A 15,990-nucleotide genomic window follows, 5' to 3' on the forward strand; every position below is an offset into this window, starting at 1 on the left:
TCTGTTTTCTGAAACACACAGCCATAGCAAACTGTTCTTCTCTCAGGAAAAATATTTTCTGACAAACTCTCTCCTTACACAACACACCCACTAAACTTTACTGACCAAACACTTGCTCTACTCATTCTCATTTGCATGCCTCTCCACCCCAAAATCCATGTATGTAATACATGGTGTCCGCAGACAACCATCATGTCCGCTGACATATCGTAACTTGGACAGCCCTTCTACCATTTCCACTTCACTCTCTGTGCCATTCCCTCATTGTATACAGCTAACCAGTCACACAACCATCCACCAATCACATCCAAGACCTCTGCATCTAACTCCATCATCAGAGTTCAGCACTTCAAATGTGCTGTTGATCACTCTGAGTACAAGTCTCATATCATTGGAAAGTACCTACTACAAAAACTACTCTACAAGTCTCCAAGATTTCTACTTACAGCTGCATGCATATCCACATGCATGAATACAAACTACAGGTATGCATATTATCTGCACAGTCCATGTACAACTCTTAAAAATACATATAAACAGAGTAACTGTCACTTAACCTGCATAACATATAAAATTAACCTATTGTCATTTTTTCCATCTGCTACAATCAACTGTCACTTCCAAACCTGTCTGCTATCTAATTTCATTTTACACACACACCAATCTAAAAAATTATAATATTAGAAGATGGAAGAAATAACAATATAATTGTAGAAAAACACTTAGTAGTGTATCATAAAATTGCATACAGTCAGTAAAATGTCATGCATCTTCATACACTCACACGCATAGACACTTTCATTGAAATGCTCCCAGCTGCAATAACACCACTACCTGTAAATCACATCCTTCTACTTTATTACCCACATCTTCACAAATACATATATTCCATGCTTTTCTATACAGTTTCTGCTATTTCCCTAATAAAAACTGCAAAATAAATATAACATTATTTCTTCTTTCTCCTGTCATTCTATAACACAGTTTTGAAAACCCAAGTAAATTTCATACATTTAATATTCTACTCATTTACATAGCGTGTTGAACTAACATAATATAAATAAAATATAAAGTCTGCACATAGTCAAATGAAACTGCATGCATACGCTATGTTCAGAAATCAAACAAGAATACTACTACACAGACATAAAAATGAATCTCTCAATTAACATCAGTGCTATAAACACACAAAATGACTAACTTCTTTCTTTTACAATTGCAGTGAAGACCACTCATCTGGAAAACAGCAACATCTGAACTACAAACACCAACTACAAAGAAAGCTGCTAATTAAAAAAAAAAGTACAATACTACCTTAGTTTCTCTGCCTAGTCTTTAAATCTCTCCATAATCTTGCTTCCCCTTATCTATCCTCTCTCCTCTCTTTCTACACTCCCTCCAACTCCCTTCACTCTCCTAACCACTTTCTTCTCACTGTTCCTCTTTCCCCTTGTGCCACATCCCATTTCCGCTTCTTCCATCTCCTAGCCCCCCTGCACTGGAACTCCTTACCTCTCTCACTCTGCTCTGTTTCTACCTTTTCCTCATTCTGCACTTACCTCAAATATCTCCTTCTCCATTCCCCACCATGAAACGCCTCCCACCTTCTTGCCCCCTCCCCCTTGCCTTATCTCCTTAATCATCTGCCTCCATTTACCCCTCCCCCCATTCTCACCCTTAACCCCATCTGTTTCCCTCCTCCTCCTTTTCCCCACCCCACCCTCTCTCTCACTTCTACTGCACTACTCTCCTTCTCCCTTTCTACTTACTGTTTTCTTGGTCTGATTCTCAATTTTAAATTGCTTCCACTGTTACTGTTATAATGTTAATTGTTATATGTATCCTCTTGTTGTTAAAATGTGTTTCTCAAGCACACTGTGCGGGTGATTCATATAATTTGTGCACCAAAAAAACAAAGATTTGTTCACCATTCTGCCCACAAATCACCATTTATGAATTAGGGATTAGCATGCAGAATGGCACACAAATCCTCGTTTTTCAGAGCACAAATAACATAACTCAGCCGTAGAATATTAGTATTACAAAACAAAGAATTGTTTTAATTTTATACCATTTGTTTTACTATTAGTGCTTATCCTCGCCACTAGCTCACTTTCTACTGTCATCTGAACCGCAGTATAGTAACACACAAATAGAAGAATAGCCTTCCCAGTAATTGTAGCTGCCCAATGCACAATCACCACCAGATACATCTTTACCATCATACTCAGACACTCATGCATACAGTACACATACATTGCACAACAGCCCAACCCATACCTTTTATTTTTTTGTTTCAACAGACCCCACAGAATGCCTACCAGAAAGCAAGTACGTAGAAAGCAACGCAGAAATAGAGCAAATGAAAATAAAAATGTCCAAAATAAGCATTTCTCTCCAGCAGAGTTTGTAGAAAAAGTTCAAACAAAACAGCTAATTAAGTCATTTAGCAAAACAAAACAATATTCCAGTACAGAAACTTTGCCTCCCTCTATCAAAATGTAAAAGAAAACAGAAACTGATTAACAGAAATGCAGCTACCACTACTGCTAAAACTGCTCCTATAAATCTTGATATAGTAGGAAGTAACCATGGCAAAAAAAGTATATTAGCAAAAATGTTCCGCCACAAAGTCCTTCAAAATCTTATAAAAACAGGAGACAAATCATGCGCAACCCTTAAAAACAACCGTAGAAAATTAATCTTAGAAGCTTTGATAAACAGTGCAATCCTTCTCAAAGGAAAGTTATTTATTTTACTGTTAAACAGAATGATTTGTTGAATTTAATCAACTTTTCAATATAAAAGCTTTTGTTTTGTTTTATATTTTAAAAATGTGTCATAAAACTTGAATTACAATTTAAAATAATTCCATTTACACAAATAAACAAGATTTTTTTCCTTTTCTTTTTTTTTTTTAACAATTATGCAATTAGTACCTAGCACAGCTAATTTCTAAAGAACAAAGAAATAGGAAGATTACGTTTTTTTACAATTTCAAAACACAAGACAATTGCACAACAACAACTCAACAGGTTAAATTCACTGCATAAAGAAAATTAACTGTGGCTACCTGCAAAGAAATATTTGATGTACATAGCAGTGTAGTCCACCTTTCGGCTGGATCCGAGATTTTCAGATGATTGCAGTGACCAGAGAAATATTTCAATCGTGCTTGAGTTACAGCTGGGCATAGGGACACGATAGGTTCTAGTGCTTCGAGCATCTTCGTGTCTAGGCAGAATCGGCAGAAGGATGACTTCAACTCGAGGCACTTGCGTTTGCACATAAGTTTGCGAGTGTGCCACAAGTTGAAGCGCAATCTAATGATTGCAGAGCGTGTTTTCTGGCAAGGAAATCTAAGAAGATATGGCTCCATAAGCCCCAGACTTTTATGTCTGAATTTCTCCGGAGAGGCAGATTTATGTTGGAGACATCGGGATCTCATCCTAAACCAATCACAACGATAAATATTACCTTTTGCTTTGTCAGGGTTGTTAAGAAGCGTGTTAAGAGTAACGTCTGCATGTGCTAAAATGGTATAAGCGGCACGTAGCCAACATTTGACAAAGCGATGATTTATTTTAAAGATGTAATCGGACAGGAATTTTAGAAGATTCATCTCTTTGGTTGACATCAAAAATTTGCGCAATAAAGCACAAACTTTCCACTGATACTGCGCACATAAGGAGACTAAACCCAGTTCGAAACGCACCCAAGCTACTGGGATGCATTGGGGAAGTTGGAGAATTGCTTTCCAGAATTTACCATCAAGTTTGTCTGACACCACTGAGGACCATGATTGTTGTGTTCCTAGACCATAAAGTATGCACGGGGTGGCTTTTTGCTTCCCATAGATCAAGGCTTGTTTCATTTTGAAGGTACCAAAACGATGCATTATTATTTTGGTTTGTGAGATTGCTGTGTCTAGTTTATGTTGTACCACATCCAGGTGGCAAGCATTTGAGCCGCTACCATCAAACACCATACCCAGGTACATGTAGGTTGGAACTATTGTCAGGTTGATACAATTAATCATCCATTGGAATTTGCACTTTGATGCATTTGTAGGTCTAAACATTACAATCTGTGTCTTTAGGGTGTTGATTCGCAATTCATTCTGTGTTATGTATCCGTTGAACACATCGGGTAGACTTTGAAGGCCACTCAGAGTTTTCAAAATTAAAACTAAATCATCGGCATACATGAGGGACTGAATCAAATGATTGTTAGTTTTGGGTGAGTCAGAAGGTATTGCTTCAAAAACTTGCCGAACATTGTGCAAAAAGTAATTGAAAAGTGCATAAACCAAAAGACAACCCTGTTTTAAAACTCGGGCAGTTGGAATAGCCATAGATAATAGTCCTCCTAAAGTCAGTCTAATGCGGACTGAAGTTTCGCAGTTTAGTGCGTGGATAATTTGTTGTAATGTGGGAGGGCATTTGTCTCTTGTTAATTTGGCGAAAAGCAAAGGTCGAGAGATGGCATCAAAAGCTGTATGCAAGTCTACAAAAGCAAAGTAAAGGGCTTGTTTAGCTGCTTGCGCTTGAGACTTGACTGCATTCAGGCAGAGCATATTAATATTTGTGCCCATGCCCGCTAGGAACCCTGTTTGAAAGGGGTCCCTAGTGTTGGTGGTTTTAGTTCAAAAGTTGAAATCTTGAAGGATGAGTTTTGAGAAAAGTTTCCCAGGCGCATCCAATAATGCAATTGGCCTATAATTGCAAGGAAGTGTACGGTCGCCCTTCTTGTGAAGTGGCACAATGATAGAGGTTTTCCCAGATTCTGGGATGCTACCAAGCAGCATGATCTGCTGAAACAGATTGTTAAGAATTATTGCCCAGGTTGTAGGATTGGATTTAAACATTGAGTTACTGAGACCATCAGGTCCCATAGCTCTTGAGGGGCTAATCTGCTTAATGTAATCTTCCAAGATCGAGGGGGAACATTCAAGAAACCAGGGTTGGAAGCCTTCCGCTCGAAGGGGAAGATTCGAGAAATTTGGATCTGCATATATAAAGGTATAATGCTCGATCCACTGGGCTTCTGTCACATTTAGAACTTGCACAACAGCTTGAGAAGGGTGAGCAAACTGGTTGAATAATGTCCATGTTTCAGCAGTATTTTTAGTTGCAATTAATTTGAGCATGTGTTCACCATCTCGCTGAAGAATGTGAGCTTTATGTTGAAGCATCCAGTTACGATATCTGCATTTAGCAGATTTTAGCTGTTGAAAGCAATTTGGCTCATTTAGTTTGCGGATAGATCTACGTTCCCGCTGGTATTCATTCTTTCTAGATTGAACTAGTTGGTTGAAAGAATGATTATGGGACGACGCCCGCTGGGGCCAGTTAACCACTGGTTTCTTGAAAGTAGCTAGAAGATCAATATACTGGGTAGGGTGATCTGAATAATTATTACAAATGATCAATTGTGACAGAGTTGCAAGGTTATTAGCAGACCAACAAAAGCGTGATTTAGCATTCTTAACAATCACATTATGATGATAAAAGGACTTATTAGGTAGTGTGCTGTTCCAGCTTGCTGTTAATAGCAGTAGATGATGATCGCTATGTGTTTGAGGAATAACTTGGAACGTATTTATCTGGTCTGTAAAGTTGGAGTGCAAGTACATATAATCAATGATTGAAGAATTGTCTCGGTGCCATGTAGGGTGAGGAGGAATGTCACCACATATCGACCCATTGGTCATATGAAAGTTGCGCTCTGCCATAAAGGCGGTCCATCGCTTGACCTTGGCCATAGATGATTTTCCTTTTGGGTGCAAACAATCTAAATTGAGGTCTCCCACAATAATTGTGTCCGTAATTCCCGGAGTAATAAGAATGAGGTCAAGGACACTGGTGAAACCTACATAAAAGGCAGAGTCAGTTAGTCCGAGAGGATTGCGGTAAATATTGATCACGGCAACGGTGTGGAATGGGCATGAGATTTTTACAAGCTGTATGAAGGCAGAAATTGTGGTCCACGGCTGAACAGTAAAACCCCTTGTCATATTCACTCCTACTAGAAGGCTAGAAGATGGACGACCCTTAAGGCCAGGAATTGCAGGAAGTAGTGTGATTTCATAATTACTCCAGGCAGGGGGGTGCAAGAGCCAAGTTTCTTGCAAGGCGATGATGTCATACTCGGCCTGGAAACTGGCAATGAACACCTGTAAATGGGTATGGCCTCGGGTATTCCAACTAGCAATGGTAAGGTGAAAATCTACAGATGTTAATAATGGTTACGACAAGTAAGGCTGATCTTGACCAGCATGTTTCACTGATGGTGGATATGAAGAGATGTTTGGTAGAAGTTGTTTTACATTCTTTCCTACAGGTGTGCGCACAGGATCTTGTGCTAATAAGAATCCCAATTTGAACAGTTGCATTTTGGCTCTCCAGATTGTATTTAGGACAATGCCCGATGGAATCCATAAGCGCACAATCGAGCAGGTGGAGTCGGAAAAAAACTCAATTTGATCAATGTCGCTGGAACAGATGTCTTCCAGTTCTATGAGTTCTGAGTCGATGTTTAATACGCTCTGTCTATTAAGATCATAGGTGCCAAAATTATCTCCTCGACATTTCAAGATTAAAGAGTGACAGTTTTGTGTATCTGGAACAAGAGACCTAGTAGACTTAGAATTAGTATTGCAAAAGTTGGCATTTGTAGTCAGGGCATTCTTTGAAACTGCCTGGGCAAAGGTTACTGTGGAACGTGGTGTTTGAAATTGCGCCATGTCAGGAGGACAAGAGGTTGGACATGGAGCATCTGCGTCTGCATGGATGGTATTGGGAAGAAGCCATTGACGCAGATAAGAGTTAATTTCTCAGGGGTTTTTAATGGAAGTGGGAACAGAAGGCTGGATTGGAAAGGGAATAGGAGGCTGAGTGCAAGATGCTAAATAAGAGTCGACTGCATCGCAAATCTGTTTCATTGCAATGGTTTCGACCTCCTTTTCAATCACAGGGATGGCAGGATGAATAATGTGTCTCTGTTCAACTTGGCCAACAGCTCTATGAACAGGAATGAAAGATTGTGGAATATTTGCTCGATCAAGTTCACGGATGAGAGCGTCCATGGGAGGATAAAAGGTAACTGGAAATGTAGTAGATGGATCAGGTGTCACTGCGTTTTGTGATTTCAACATTGGATTTGTAAGGGCTTGATTTATTGTAGAAGGAAGGGAGTTTGGACTAATTACTGGTACTTGAATGGATGAAACAGGCACTTGAGTATTGAATATGGCAGGTGAAGCAGATGAAAGTGCAACACAAGGAAATACCGGAGGTACTTGTATAGATGGAACAGGCACTTGTGATTTCGATATGGCAGGTGGAACAGATAGAGGTGCAACAGTGGGCAACATCGGTGGACCTGTTATTGCTTCACTAGGGACATGTGTTTGAGTGCTTGGATTCAAGGTTTGGAAAAAGGATGTCATTGTTTGTTCAGGAAGTCGTAGTGTGATATGATTTGACTTCTTTTTAGATGGAGGGCGACGTGCTTTCAAAGTTACTATTTTTTCGAGTAGAATTAGGACTAGACCGGGGTTCATACACTTTACTCAAACTCGTAGGAAGTGGAGGAACTGGGATTATCTCTTGCTCGGCATCGACCAGTGATCTAGGAAGGCTAACCCATGATACATTTTGCGGTACCGAGACAGGGGGAGGGATAGTGTCAGCCTCAGGGTTGATGATGTTCGCAATAACAGGCAAGACAGAAGCAGGCAGGGGGCACAAAGCTGTAGAGCTAACAGAGCCTACAGTAATGATGGAAATATCATCGCTAGACGTGGCATTTGTAACCAAGTCTTCAGGAAGGATAGATTTAGAAACTTTTGCTATTACTTCTAAGAGGGAGAGCACTTTGCGAATTAGAATAGACTGATCTGACATTTTTGTTTCTAAGCTTTCATATAGTTTAGATAGACTTTGTAGATTCAGTTGCATAGCTCCTAAAGTAATACCAAGCAGTGGTAATGTGGAAGGCAAAGAAGGTGCAGCCGAGCTGCTAGAATCCAGTTGGAGGGATTGGGCCTAAATAGGAGTCGAAGTTAAGTCCTGATCTTGAATAGCTGGGGATGTAAAACGGCCAGTCAGACCTTGCGCTCTTCGTGGGGTCGGGTACACGAAAGAGATCGATGGGGAACTTGGAGATGAAATTGAGTCAGATGTGATCTCCACTACACTGTTAAGAACAGATTGCATGGAAGCTGGAGATTCACATTGGCTGGCGTAGATAGAAAATTCAGGGTCAAGAGAGGGTGAAGAAGTTCTAGGCAATGCTGTATTCACCCCTCCTTTTTTTTGATGGAGAGAGCGGAGAAGAGGTGTATGAAGCATTGTGTTGTCTGACAAAGGAAGTGCTGAGAAAATCACACAAGACTTCGGGGAGGCAGGGACTATGGGAGTACATGAAAGGAAGGCCCGTGAAGAAGGCACAAACTCAGAGCGAGCAAGGGGTGTCGTAGGAGAGGCCATTCCCTTTGTTACAACTATCGCATTTATGGGAGACAAAGTGACTGACTTGTGAGAAAAACAAGAAGCTCGTGTAGACAAAGAGTAAGGGCCTTTCTGCTGCAATGCAGCCGACATGCCAGTTTTTAAGGAATAGGCCATTAGACCGTAAGGAGCGGTCGCGAAGAAACACCCCACGAGAAAAAAAACAAAAAAAACCAACAACACGCAACTATAAAGTATGCGTTAAATGGAGTGAACACAGTTCAAAAATTAGAATTCAAACAAATAAATAAAACAAATGTGATAGCAGCAAAACCAATGGTACTAACAACTCTTGACTCAAATAAAAAAATTAAAAAACACAAAGGAAACAACAAAGAAAAAAAATAATAATACGGAGTGCCTCACCCGCTGACTGCGCAGCGAAGCAGCAAAGCAGTACTTAGTGAAGTACTTGCGTCGAGTGCGCGCGCGCGGTTGCGCGTGCACTAGCGTTTATATACTGATGGTAACAAACGAGGGACTCTGATGGAAAAAAGCAGAGAAAAACAGCAATCAGAAAGGCAAAGTCCTCATAAAATGAAACAAATCCAGAAAAGTCCACAAAAGTCCACAAAAGTTCACTGCAGCCGTTTGTGGCTAGATCCCCTTCACCTTGTTAAAGGAGCTGCAGTCACATTCACCGTCACCGTTCGCCGGGTAGGAGGCTGGGACAGACTGGCAACAGCAGCAGAGCAGGGCACCAGAGTAGCAAAGCAGTACTTAGTCAATATCTGTGGAGGTAGATGGAGTCACACCACAAGCACAGAACCATATTTCAATGAAGAAGCATAGAAACAAAATCAAACAAACACAATTGCCGTCCATATCAGTGGAAGAGGTTATGAAAAACTTAATAATACCATAATGCAACAAGAAATACTGCTTACAAAAATATGCTCAGAAAACTCAGTATCAATCTCCATTCGACTGAACCAGAACGTCCAGTATCCAAATGGCCATGCACGTCAATGTGTAACATTTCCAAAAAATCTTTCAAATCTTTATGCCAGTTCCTCAATCAATATATGAAAGGCAAAGATAAAATCAAAATAAAACTGCTGCAAAATATGGATACCTGTCCAGTGCGCAAATACACAGGACTGCAAGGACATTCATTGGCCTACATTTCAGGACCTATTTGCAAAAGCAGCTTCCATCATATCAAAATGATATCACCATATCATTCAAATATAAGAAATCTAGTCTATAAACTGGACTATGCTAAAAGTCCTGCTTTAGCACTAGCCAATTTAAATAGCAAGCTTCTACATGGTACAGCCAAAGACCTACTCGAAGAAATCAACCATATCCAGAGGAAACATTTTGGAAGGGAAAACCACTTACAAAATGCAATAGCTTTACAACAGACTAGCAACAATTCTGCACATGGCAACCTTCTACTACACACATACAAAAAAGAAATACTAAAATTCAAAAGTACATCCGCTTAAGTACCAACCATGTTGCCGCAGAACTTTTTATAAAAGTAACACAAAAACTATAGACATAACAAACACAATAGAAAACAATGAAGATTCAAAATGGTTTCAATTAGCTCTCTATTTTATAGCAGAAAACAAATACAAAATAACTGACCCCTTAACACTTTGCAGTTACTGCACTACAAAACTTGACAACAATCACACTCCTTCACATGCTATCACAAATAATTTGGAATTATTCCCACTACCAAAACCCCTGCAACAACTCACTTTATATGAGAGCATCATAATTCAAACAGTGCACCCATTTCAAGCAATAATACACCTTCAACGAAAAACAGCAAAATTACCTCCCTCTGAATTGGTGAAAGGCATTAGTGGCAAAGTAGTATATCTACCATTAGATCTAAAAGAAAATATGCACACTCTGGTAGTGCAACGTACAATAGAGCAATCTTTAATTGTCTTAGTAAATGGTGTACCTAGAAAAGACAAAAAAATGTGGCAACAACTGGTAGACTTTCATAAAGTTAGACGAGCCTTGCAATATCTAAAAGACAATAATGAATACTACAAAGACATAATATTGAAGAAAACTTAAGGGAAACAACTGAAATAATTCAAGAGTCACCAGAAACTGGTCAATTTGAACTTCTAGATCCTGCTTCAGTATCCAATATTTTAGACCATTATACAATTCATCCATTGCACTCTAATGACACCATAGATGGTGCACTAGAAACATACCAAATGAGACAAACCAAAGGATCACCTATCAGCATATGGGATATAAGTATAGAAGCACATGCTTTTCCTCTACTCTTTCCTACTGGCAAAGGAGGAAGGTACGATGATAGACCTATTCAGAGACCTATTCAGATAACAGCATCAGTATACCACTTGTTACAAATGTATTCTGAGGATCCCAGATTTAGACAAAATGTGAAATACATATTCCACCTACTCTTTGAAAGTGAACTAGCAACTTTATGTTACGGAGTTGCACACACATTAAAATCAGGAACCCACTTTCAAAATATGTCAGCTATGCAATTACTACAAAAAGTGCAAGAAAAAGATGAGGTTTTACAATCAAGCATTTCAAATCTGTTAGCAAACAGGCGTGGTACTAAAGAGTACTGGTTGCGACGTCACAGAGATGTATGTTGTATGATAAGAAACAATGGCCCACCCAGTTGGTTTGTTACATTAAATTGTGCGGAATATGCATGGAAAGATCTGCATGATTTCCTACGCATACCAAACAAAAACAAAACAAACATAGATATACTAACACCTGTAAAACGTTGCTCTATAGATCCTGTTAAAATTTCAAGATATTTCCATCATCGCTTCATTGCTATGCTACACTTTATTCGTAATAAAACTGTTCCTCCCCTCAGAGAAGTGCAACACTTCTTTTGGAGAAAAGAATACCAAGCCAGAGGAGCACCACATATCCACATGCTTTTATGGATTAAAGATACTCCTAAATTTGGTCAAGACAGTGATGCCATGTGTTACAGTTTATCGAAATATATGTCACTTGTGAAATTCCATCAGAAGCAACAAATAGTGATCTTCATGCACAAATTCTACAATTTCAAAGACACAAATGTGGCAAATATTGTTGTCGCAAATAAAAAAACAAAGGGAAATTCTACACCAAATGCCGCTTTGGTTTCCCTAGACCAGTTACAGAAACAGGTGAAGTGAACAACTTCATGTCTTCAGTTAGACATAGTGTTGAAGGTAAATCACCTAAAAATACATATTTCATTAAAAAAAACAGAAGAAGCAAAATATATCAATGATTACAATGCAATCATTGCCCTATTGTAGAATGCAAACATAGATGGGCAGTATATTGCAGACAATTCCACTGCAGTTGCACGATATGATACAGCCTACTTAACCAAAGCAGAAAAAAGAGAGCTTCAAGACCTCTGAAATGACCTGTCATCAGACAAAACACTGTCTCAGAAATTGTACAGCTTGGGCATAAAAATGCTCTCCCATAGAGAATGTGGCTGCTATGAAGCTGCAGTTCATTTAACCGGTACTGCTTTGTATGGAAAATCTGAAAATATAGTCTTGGTCCTGCTAAATATAGAAAAAGAGTTCGCAAATTATACGACGACATAGAAACAATTGCCAAAAATGATCCCAACAGCCACACCATTTTTGAAAAACAATTTACTGGACACATACTACCCAAACAGAAGCACCACTTTGTAAACCATGTGTCTATACCACATAGCCCAAAACTTCACATACAAAAATAATATAAAAGCCGATGAAAAAAAAAGGTAAAAAAAAAAAGGTAGATACAGAGTGACAAATTGTGAAGGTAGCTTCGTAAAACTTACAAAACCAAGTTTAATTAATCATTTCAAATTGTCACCAAAAACTCCTCAACATAAATAACTATATTACATGTGCCTGCTACAACTCTTTAAACCGTGGAGAAAAGAAGAAGAAATACTAGATAACTGTGACTCATATGAAGACACTTTCAAAGCAAATGAAAGCACTATCACTGATGTAAACTTTATACAGTACAAAACAATGTTGCACAATGAACAGCAACATGAAGAAGAACTCCAGGCCCAACTAGATAAGGACACTCCTGGCAGTAGTCAACCTTCTGTAACAGGAAGCCAAGAACGACTGGGACAGCCACTAATAGCAATTGAGGCAGAATTAGCTATGACAGATGTAGAAAACACCATGTGTCAGTATGGAGATACAGAAGACTTAACTATACTCCAATCAAAACTAAACAATGAGCAACGTAGCATTTTTCAAGAAGTAACAAAAGAAATTGCACATTGTGTACAACATGAAAATAAATAATGTACCTGCCAAAATTACACACCTATAATTGTATACGTCAGTGGTGAAGCTGGCTCATGCAAAACATTCTTAATCAAAATCATCAGCAAGTTCCTTCAACAATTGACAAACAACAAACTGTCAGCTATTGTAACTGTCCCTACAGGTTTAGCTGTCTAAAACATAGGCGGTGTCACTTTACACTGATTACTACTCCTGCCAATAGAACACCAAAACAAATTAGATTATTACAAACTTTCTACAGGTGCTGCAATGGAACTACGCAGATTGTTAAAACAAATGAAAATGCTACTAATAGATCAAGTGCGCATGGTCTTCAACCTAATGTTGGCTTTGATTCACCTAGATTACAAGAAGTACCTAAAACAAACTACGAAGACCTCTTTGGAGGAAAACACATTATTGTTTTCGGGGATCTTCTTCAATTGACACCAGTGAAAGGTGAACCTATTTTTAAATCCTTAGGACACAAACTCTCCCGTAAAACTCTTGGCAGCATAGGAAATGTCAACCTTTGGCAACATTTCCAATACAGAGAATTAACAGAAAACATGTGACAGTCTGCAGACCTCACCTACGCCAACATTTTAGAAAGTAGTAGAGTTGGTGAACTATCTCAAGAAGCACAAGCAATATTAAAAACCTGGCACATCCATGCACTTTATGGCTATATTTCATGTGCTACTGATGTTATGGAACAATTAGCGCATACAATGTCAATTGTATGTCCGTAATGCCAACGCTTGCAAGCTGTTCCAAATTCAATGAAACAATGTTGAAAAAAGAAATACAACCAATTATTGAAATTTGCTCAACAGACAAACTGGACTTACATGGTATGACAATACCCCTGTGTCAACAAGCCACAACAAGACTAAATACTTTGGAAAATTCTATCTCCAACACAGCTGGTTTGGAGAAAATATTAAAATTATCCTTAAACTGTAGAGTAATGCTTAAACGTAACCTTGACATAGAGCAAGGACTAGTTAATGGAGCACTGGGTACAGTTGTTGGCTTTCAAACATACCCACGTGACAACGACATTCAGTTTGTCAATATTCTCTTTGACAAACTTTCAGAAGTAAAAAGGATAGGGCGCTGAACAGCTCGATTCCTTCTCTTCAAAGACATGTATGTACGCAGAGAACAATTTTTTCTAACTCTAGCATACGCAGTCACCATTCATAAATCACAAGGTCTTACCCTAGACAAAGCATTGAGAGATATTGGTAACACATTCTTTAAAGAAGGCATGAGCTACGTAGTACTGTCACGCTTACGTACACTTGACAGTCTATTTCTAATCAACTTTGATGCAAGTAAGGTAAATGCTGATATTCCTTGCATTTTAGAATACAATAGACTACAATCACTATACACCCCCCATCTAAAAACATATCCTGTTCCACAAAAAGGAAAACATTGTAAAAGAAAACTAATTCAAACAAAAATGCAACAGGATATCACTGAAAGTCCTCCAAAGAGAGGAAAGGAAGCTAATACTTCATCAATTACCACAACCAAAGAAGAACCTATTACGCAAAGTAACTCAGGTACTTCTTCAAAGAAGCAACACACACTCTGAAAAAATGACTTGGACACAGACCTATCTGGTCCATTCAAATGTTCAAATATAACTTGTGTAAGTTGCTATGCAAATGTAGCAATGAATATTCTATTTCAATGACCACCAATTGTTGACAACATTTACTTACACAGTACAGACCAATTGTGTTTGCAAATGTTAGTACTTCATAGAACCGCAACAAACAATCCTGACAACATGTATAGTGTTCATGGAATAAGACAATAATTGGACTACTATGCTGGAATGGTGAAATTCACTATAAACTCACAAAGATCCACAAGAATTTCTAATGTGCTTACTACAAGTACTGGAAAACAAAAACATACCTATAAATTAAATCATTCAGATTTCATACATGTGGAAACATACATGCACTCTCTGCAACAATGTGACACAGGAACAAATCCCTAATGAGTACTTTGTGTATGTATCCATACCTAATTGTGAATCCATTCCATTTCAGCAACTTGTAGAAAATGCTAACCATGGTAGATTATGTACTATCTGCAATTCAGAAAATCGCTCCACCTTACTAATACAAACAAATAGTAAATACATAATACTAATCATTCTACGTTACAATGCAGATGGTACCAAAAACAACTGCAAGCTGACTCGATTCACACATGGTCAAGTATCACTTGGTAAGAAAACCTTCACAACAATAGGTATAATCAACCACGCAGGAGCCACAAACAATGCAGGTCACTACACTGTATATACTAAAAAGAAATGTGGATGGTTCTAAAGCAGAGATTACCAGCAAATCTTACAAGCGCGTATTTAATCTTCTTAAAACCAAATTGTAATAACTAACCTGTACTTAAACATTAACATAACTTCAATTAAAAAACTATAAACTGTTAGAATACGCCAACAGATATCTAACTGCCCCAAGATTCTGTAACAACCAAACAGATAAATGAATACCACTAAATTATAAAAAGAAATAAACTGTTAGAATTCGCCAACAGGTATCTAACTACTCCAAAAATCTGCAACAAGCCAACAGATAGAACATTAGCCATAAACAACAAGTGAACACTGAAAACAAACAAACAAATAGACTGTAGCATAACAAAAAAGTTTTTTTTTTTTTTAAATCCGTCATGGATTTCTTTTTTCCACAGACCCAATGATTTAAAAAACAAACACAGAAACTGAGCAAATTGCACAGTACACTGGTTTGTAATCTACTAAATATGAGGGTCGAAATGAATAAAGAATGTCTATTATTCAATGTTATAAGTCCTTACAAACTACCAATACTAACATGATCTTTTCTTTTATCACAGAAATTGACAAAGAACATATGTACTCCACTTACCAAACCAAACAGTAAGTATATTACAATAAGTACAACTTATAAATACTGCTCCATAACACAACCATTGAAGCAAACAGTGCATATAACTTCAGTCTTGGGTGCAAGACTCTAGGCCCTGGCCACAACCACTGCAGCATATCACACCCATGGTGGCTTATAACTTCAGTGCTTATAACTTCGATCTTGGGTGCATGGCCCTTGGCCATGCACCCAAGACTCTAGGCCCTTGCCACAACCACCGCACCATATCACACCCATGGT

This window comes from Ambystoma mexicanum, chromosome 11, assembly GCF_040938575.1.
Source record: "Ambystoma mexicanum isolate Mex_15411 chromosome 11, UKY_AmexF1_1, whole genome shotgun sequence".
Lineage (NCBI taxonomy): Eukaryota > Metazoa > Chordata > Amphibia > Caudata > Ambystomatidae > Ambystoma > Ambystoma mexicanum.